Here is a 5,974-nt window from a genome sequence, read left to right as displayed (position 1 = left end):
AAGAATGAATGAATGCTACCTCTAATTATGAATCAGGAAACAACACAGAGTTTTCTTTTTGTTTTTTGGAGACAAGGTCTCTGTTGCCCAGGCTGGAATGCAGTGGCACAGTCTTGGCTCACTGCAGCCTCCAGCTCTCAGGCTCAAGCGATCCTACCAAGTAGCTGGGACCACAGGCATGCACCATCATGCCCAGCTAATTTTTGTGCTTTTTGTAAAGACGGGCTTCACCATGTTGCCCAGGCTGGTCTCGAACTCCTGGGCTCCAGCGATCCTCCTGCCTCGGCCTCCTAAAAATGCTGGGATTACAGGCATGAGCCACCATGCTTGGCCAACACAAAGATTTTTAAATGAATATAGGAAGGATCACTTGCTATTGCACTTACGTTCAAGGAAATTTATTGTGATTACTAATACATACGGCACCAAACCTAGGTGGCTTATAGCAAAGGTTCCCTTTAACTTCCAGTTTGCAGTGCCTGTCACAGGCCAGGTTCTCAGCTAGCATTTGTGGAGGGATGACTGGCCTTGCCCCTCCTCGTTTTGTGCTCACTACCTTGTTGACATAAAAAATGTTCTCAAGATCAGGCGTGGTAGCTCATGCCTGTAATCCCCTTACTTTGGGAGGCCAAAGGCGGGAGAATTGCTTGAGGTTAGGAGTTTGAGACCAGCCTGGGCAATATAGCAAGATCCCATCTCTACAAAAAATAAATATTAGCTGGGCATGGTGGCATGCACATGTAGCCCCAGCTAATTGGGAGGCGTAGGCAAGAGGATTGTTTGAGCATGAGAGGTTGAGGCTGCAGTGAGCTGTGATCAGGCCACTGCACTCCAGCTCCAGCCTGGGAAACACAGCGAGACTCTGGCTTAAAAAAAAAAAAAAAAGAAACAGAATGTTCTCACCCCGTTTTTCTCCAGAGTTTCCAAACAGCCTGCCTCTGAAGCAGCCCTCTTCTCAAGCATAGTATTATGGGCTGAATTAGGCCCCCAAAAGTTTGTATGTTGAAACCCTAACCCCTAGTACCTCAGAATGTGACCGTATTCAAGGTCTGGGTGTGGTGGCTCATGCCTGTAATCCCAGCATTTTGGGAGGGCAAGGCGGGCACACTGCTTGAGCCCAGGAATTTGAGTCCAACCTGGACAACATGTCAAGACCCAGTGTCTGTAAAAATAAAATAAAAAACAATAGCCAGGCATGGTTGTATGCGTCTGTGATCCCAGGTAGTCCAGAGGCTGAGGTGGGAGGATTGCTTGAGCCCGGGAGGTGAAGGTTGCCATGAGCCAAGATCCTGCCACTGCACTCCAGCCTGGGTGACAGAGCGAGACCCTGTCTCAAACTTTTTTTTTAATTAAATAAATGAAAAATAAAAATAAATAAAACTACAAGGGCAACTGAAACCCCAAGTGAGATAATACATTTGCTCCTCATGGAAGAGGACAAGTGAGTAAACCCTGCTCTTCTGTGGTGGGGAGGCCATAGTTAGAATTGAAGGGGCCCCACCAGAAACAGAAATGGTGGGAAGTGGTGGCCTCTGGAGGCAAAGCTTTGGGGGCTGTGGACATCTGCTGAGACCCTGGCTGCAGACATGGCTTCCCTCCCGAGGGAGTTCATGTGAAAGTCGAGGCCCCCACCGGTATTAGAGGAGCTGCCATCTCTTTTGCTCGCAGTTAAACAAGTGCACTCGCAGTAGGATAAGCCACAAAGGAAACACTGTAGGAGAATAAAGAGGAATCCTTCTGGAAGCCAATAGAAAAAAAAAAAACAATGTGGTCAGCCCTCATAAGGCTAGAACCAGAAACTTAGTTCTCTGAAGCCAAGGCACTGTAATTTCCCTCCCTCTGATGACAGTCACACCACAGAAAGGGAGCTGTCGGGAGGAAGAAGAAGGAGCCCAGAGGCACGGCTCATACCTCCCTGCTGGAAGGAGGGGTAAAGGGAACGAAAGTCCTTTGAGAAGAGAGGAAGGAGAAATAGAAATGAATAAGACAGCACCCTACACCAACCAACTTAGAGTTTACATAGGAATGGAGACATATTTCTGAAAATACTGGAAACAATCACAGCCAAATAAGAAATCCAGTTCATTTCAACACTGAATAGTTGGGCACTGTAGCGTATTCAAGGATAATTTTTAAAAATTAAAAAGTAAAATCAGGCTGGGCGAGGTGGCTCACACCTGTAATCCTAGCACTTTGAGAGGCGGAAACAGCAGGATCATTTGAGCTCAAGAGCTTGAGACCAGCCTGGGCAACATGGCAAAACACCGTCTCTACAAAAAATACAAAATTAGGCTGGGCCCTGTGGCTCACGCCTGTAATCCCAGCACTTTGGGGGGCCGAGGCAGGTGGATCACGAGGTCAGGAGTTCGAGACCAGCCTGGCCAACATGGTGAAACCCTGTCTCTACTAAAAATACAAAAATTAGGGGACTGTGGTGGCGGGTGCCTGTAACCCCAGCTACTCAGGAGGCTGAGGCAGAATTGCTTGAACTCGGGAGGCGGAGGTTGCAGTGAGGCGATATTGCACCACTGCACTCCAGCCTGGGCGACAGAGTGAGACTCTGTCTCGGAAAAAAAAAAAAAATTCATATTAGCCCCCAGAGAAACCCCACACCCTTTAGCTGTCACCTACCTAACCTCCCATGTGGATTTCATGGAATCATACAATACTGAGTCCTTTGGACCTGGCTGATTTTACTTAGTAAATGTTTTCAAGGTTTATCGATGTTGTAGCATGTGTCACTACTTCATTCCTTTTTACGACTGAATAATACTCCATTTGGTGGATTTATGACAGTTTGTTTATTCGTGCAATGGTTTTTAATGGATGGACATTTGAGTTGTTTTCACCTTTTGGTTACTGTAAATAATGCTGCTATAAACATCTGGTGTAAGTTTATACATATGTTATTAACTTTTGTTTTAGAGTTGGGGTCTCACTATGTTCCCCAGGCTGGTCTTGAACTCCTAGGCTTAAGCAATCCGCCCACCTCTGCCTCCCAAAGTGCTGGGATTACAGGCGTGAGCCCACTGTGCCCGGCGGATTTTTGTGAGGACATATGTTTTCACCTCTTTCAGGTGTTAACTTAGGCCTCTTTTACGGATGTTCATCAAGCAAACAGCTTTTACACACGTGAGTCAAGGCCTCTCTGTAAGTTCTGAGAGCTGTTCCCCAGGCCCTGAACCCTGACCCCCAAATCTAGCAGGTTAAGCCAAAATTCTCCTCAACTTCAAGGCCTACTTCATTCATTATGCATCCACTCAACTCACATTTCTCTATCCTCTGCTATGGGCCAGACACCCTGCAATGAGCTGGGATGAAGCAGGGGAACACCACAGGTAAAAATGCTTGCCTGGGTGGGGCTTAAGATCCAGTGAGGGCAGGAAGGAACATATACAAGTAAATATGCTGTATGTTCCTTTCTCCATGAAGCTTTCCTGGATGTTCCAGGAAGGGACGAATTCTACTCTGGTAGTAATATATTTCTTTTCTTGTCTTTTGAGGAGTCTTGCCCAGGTTGGAGTGCAATGGCGTGATCTCGGCTCACTACCACCTCTGACTCCCTGGTTCAAGGGATCCTCCTGCCTCAGCTCTCGAGTAGCTGGGATTACAGGCCCGCAACGCCACACCCAGCTAATTTTTGACATGGTTTCACCATGTTGGCCAGGCTGGTCTTGAACTTCCAACCTCGTGATCTGCCTGCCTTGGCCTCCCAAAGTGCTGGGATTACAGGCGTGAGCCACTGCGCCTGGCCTATGTCTTTTTTTCTTTTCTTTTCTTTTGAGATGGAATCTTGCCCGGGTTGGAGTGCAATGGCGTGATTTTGGCTCACCGCAACCTCCACCTCCCGGGCTCAAGTGATTCTCCTGCCTCAGCCTCTCAAGTAGCTGGGATTACAGGCGCATGAACCACCACGCCCAGCTAATTTTTGTATTTTTAGTAGAGACTGGGTTTCACCATTTGGGCCAGGCTGGTCTGGAACTCCCGACCTCAGGTGATCTGCCTGCCTCAGCCTCCCAAAGTGCTAGGATTACAGTGGTGAACCACCGCGCCTAGCCTGTTTCTTTTGTTTCAAAAGTGATTTTTACCTCTCAAAAGTGATTTCTATAATGACACTGATGGAAAATTCCATCAAATAGCCATAACGCATGTCAAGCACTCTGCTCTGCATACCTTCTGTCACACTCTAAGGATGAGAGAGGGGAGAGAGTTATCCTGGTTCTGGCTGTGTCCTCCCCATTTTGGCCATCTTATGAGCTCCTTATAGAGGTCTGAAATGATTTGGAGTCCAGAGTCCATGGCTGTCAGGATATGACTAGGGTGAGCAGGCAATTGGGACCACCTTGACCTCCAGCCTCCTGGTCCTCAGTTTCTCGGGTATCCCACTCTGCTGGGGGCTTAGTGACCATGTTTGGGCTCCAGAAATTATTTTTTCCTTCCACTCCTATCCTTAGTTTGTTACTAACCAGGCGGGAGTACAGGCATGTCTCTGAAGACAGGCTCAGGGCTGTGTGACAGCTGACGACCAGGCTGCAGGGAACCAGGTCCCTTGCAGTCCTACCGCCTTCTTTTTTTTTTTTTTTTTTTTTTTTTGAGGCTGAGTCTCGCTTTTCGCCCAGGCTGGAGTGCAGTGGCACGATCTCAGCTCACGGGTTCACGCCATTCTCCTGCCTCCGCCTCCCGAGTAGCTGGGACTACAGGCGCCCGCCACCACGCCCGGCTAATTTTTTGTATTTTTACTAGAGACGGGGTTTCACCGTGTTAGCCAGGATTATTTTGATCTCCTGACCTCGTGATCTGCCCGCCTCGGCCTCCCAAAGTGCTGGGATTACAGGCGTGAGCCACTGCACCCGGCTACTGCCTTCTTACTGTCGCCACAGCCTGGATAAAATACGATTCTTCTGAGCCTTTTTTTTTTTTTAATACCGAGTTTCACTCTTGTTGCCTAGGCTGGAGTGCAATAGTGCGATCTCTGGTCACCGCAACCTCCGCCTCCCGGGTTCAAGCGATTCTCCTGCTTCAGTCTCCCGAGTAGCTGGGATTACTGACACGCGCCACCACGCCCGGCTAGTTTTGTATTTTTAGTAGAGACGGGGTTTCTCCATGTTGGTCAGGCTGGTCTCGAACTCCCGACCTCACGTGAGTCACCGGCCTCGGCCTCCCCAAGTGCTGGGATTACAGGCGTGAGCCACCGAACCCAGCCCCTCTGAGCCTCTTGAATACAACTGGGGTCATGCCTGCTTTGCAGGTTTGTCTTAAGGATTAAAGCTGTTTGGGGAGTGTCTGGAGGAGGGTGAGTCTTGAGCCAACCCCTGCATCTCCCTTCCAGGGCCTCCCGGTAATAAACCCCAAGTAAATGTGCACTTTGTCCGTCCTCTCGGAGCAGGTCTCCGGGTACTCCTGTGCCAAACCGATTTCCGCCCCCAAGGTCCTTCTCCTCTTAGAAATCCTGACTCAGCTCCTAGGTTCCTTCGCGGTGACAGCCACTCTTTTCTATTTGTACGTAGCTGTAGTGTTTTGTGGGTACGTTCTCTGAACAACAAAGTGGCGCTTCTAAAGGCTGTTCTGTGGGGTCCACAGCCTCGCCACCCCCAGCCCCTGCAGCGGCTTCTGAATGAATGAAATAAGCGACGGCGCCCTCTCCACCACCCCACCCCCGCCAACTCGGCAGGCAGGGATCCCAGGCGCGGGTTCTGGCGGAGGCGGTCCCGCGAGGCGGGGGGACTTTTCTAGGCGGGGTGGGGGCCTTGGGATCACGTTTAGGGGCTTTTTCCCCATCCCCTGGCCCCATTTCGCAGCGTTTCGCCACCCAGGGCCCGCAGGGCTCCAAGCCCCTCTTCCCCAGCCCGCGCGCTCAGGCCCCCGCCCGCCCCCGGCGGTGGCCCCGGAGCCCGAGCGGAAGGGGGCGGGGAGTGTGCGGGGCCGGGAAGCGGGGAGCGCGGGCGGCGGAAGGTGGCGGGAGGGGGTGGGGGCT

The sequence above is a fragment of the Pan paniscus genome, chromosome 7 (genome assembly GCF_029289425.2).
Source record: "Pan paniscus chromosome 7, NHGRI_mPanPan1-v2.0_pri, whole genome shotgun sequence".
Lineage (NCBI taxonomy): Eukaryota > Metazoa > Chordata > Mammalia > Primates > Hominidae > Pan > Pan paniscus.
Note: the sequence above shows the minus strand (reverse complement) of the source record.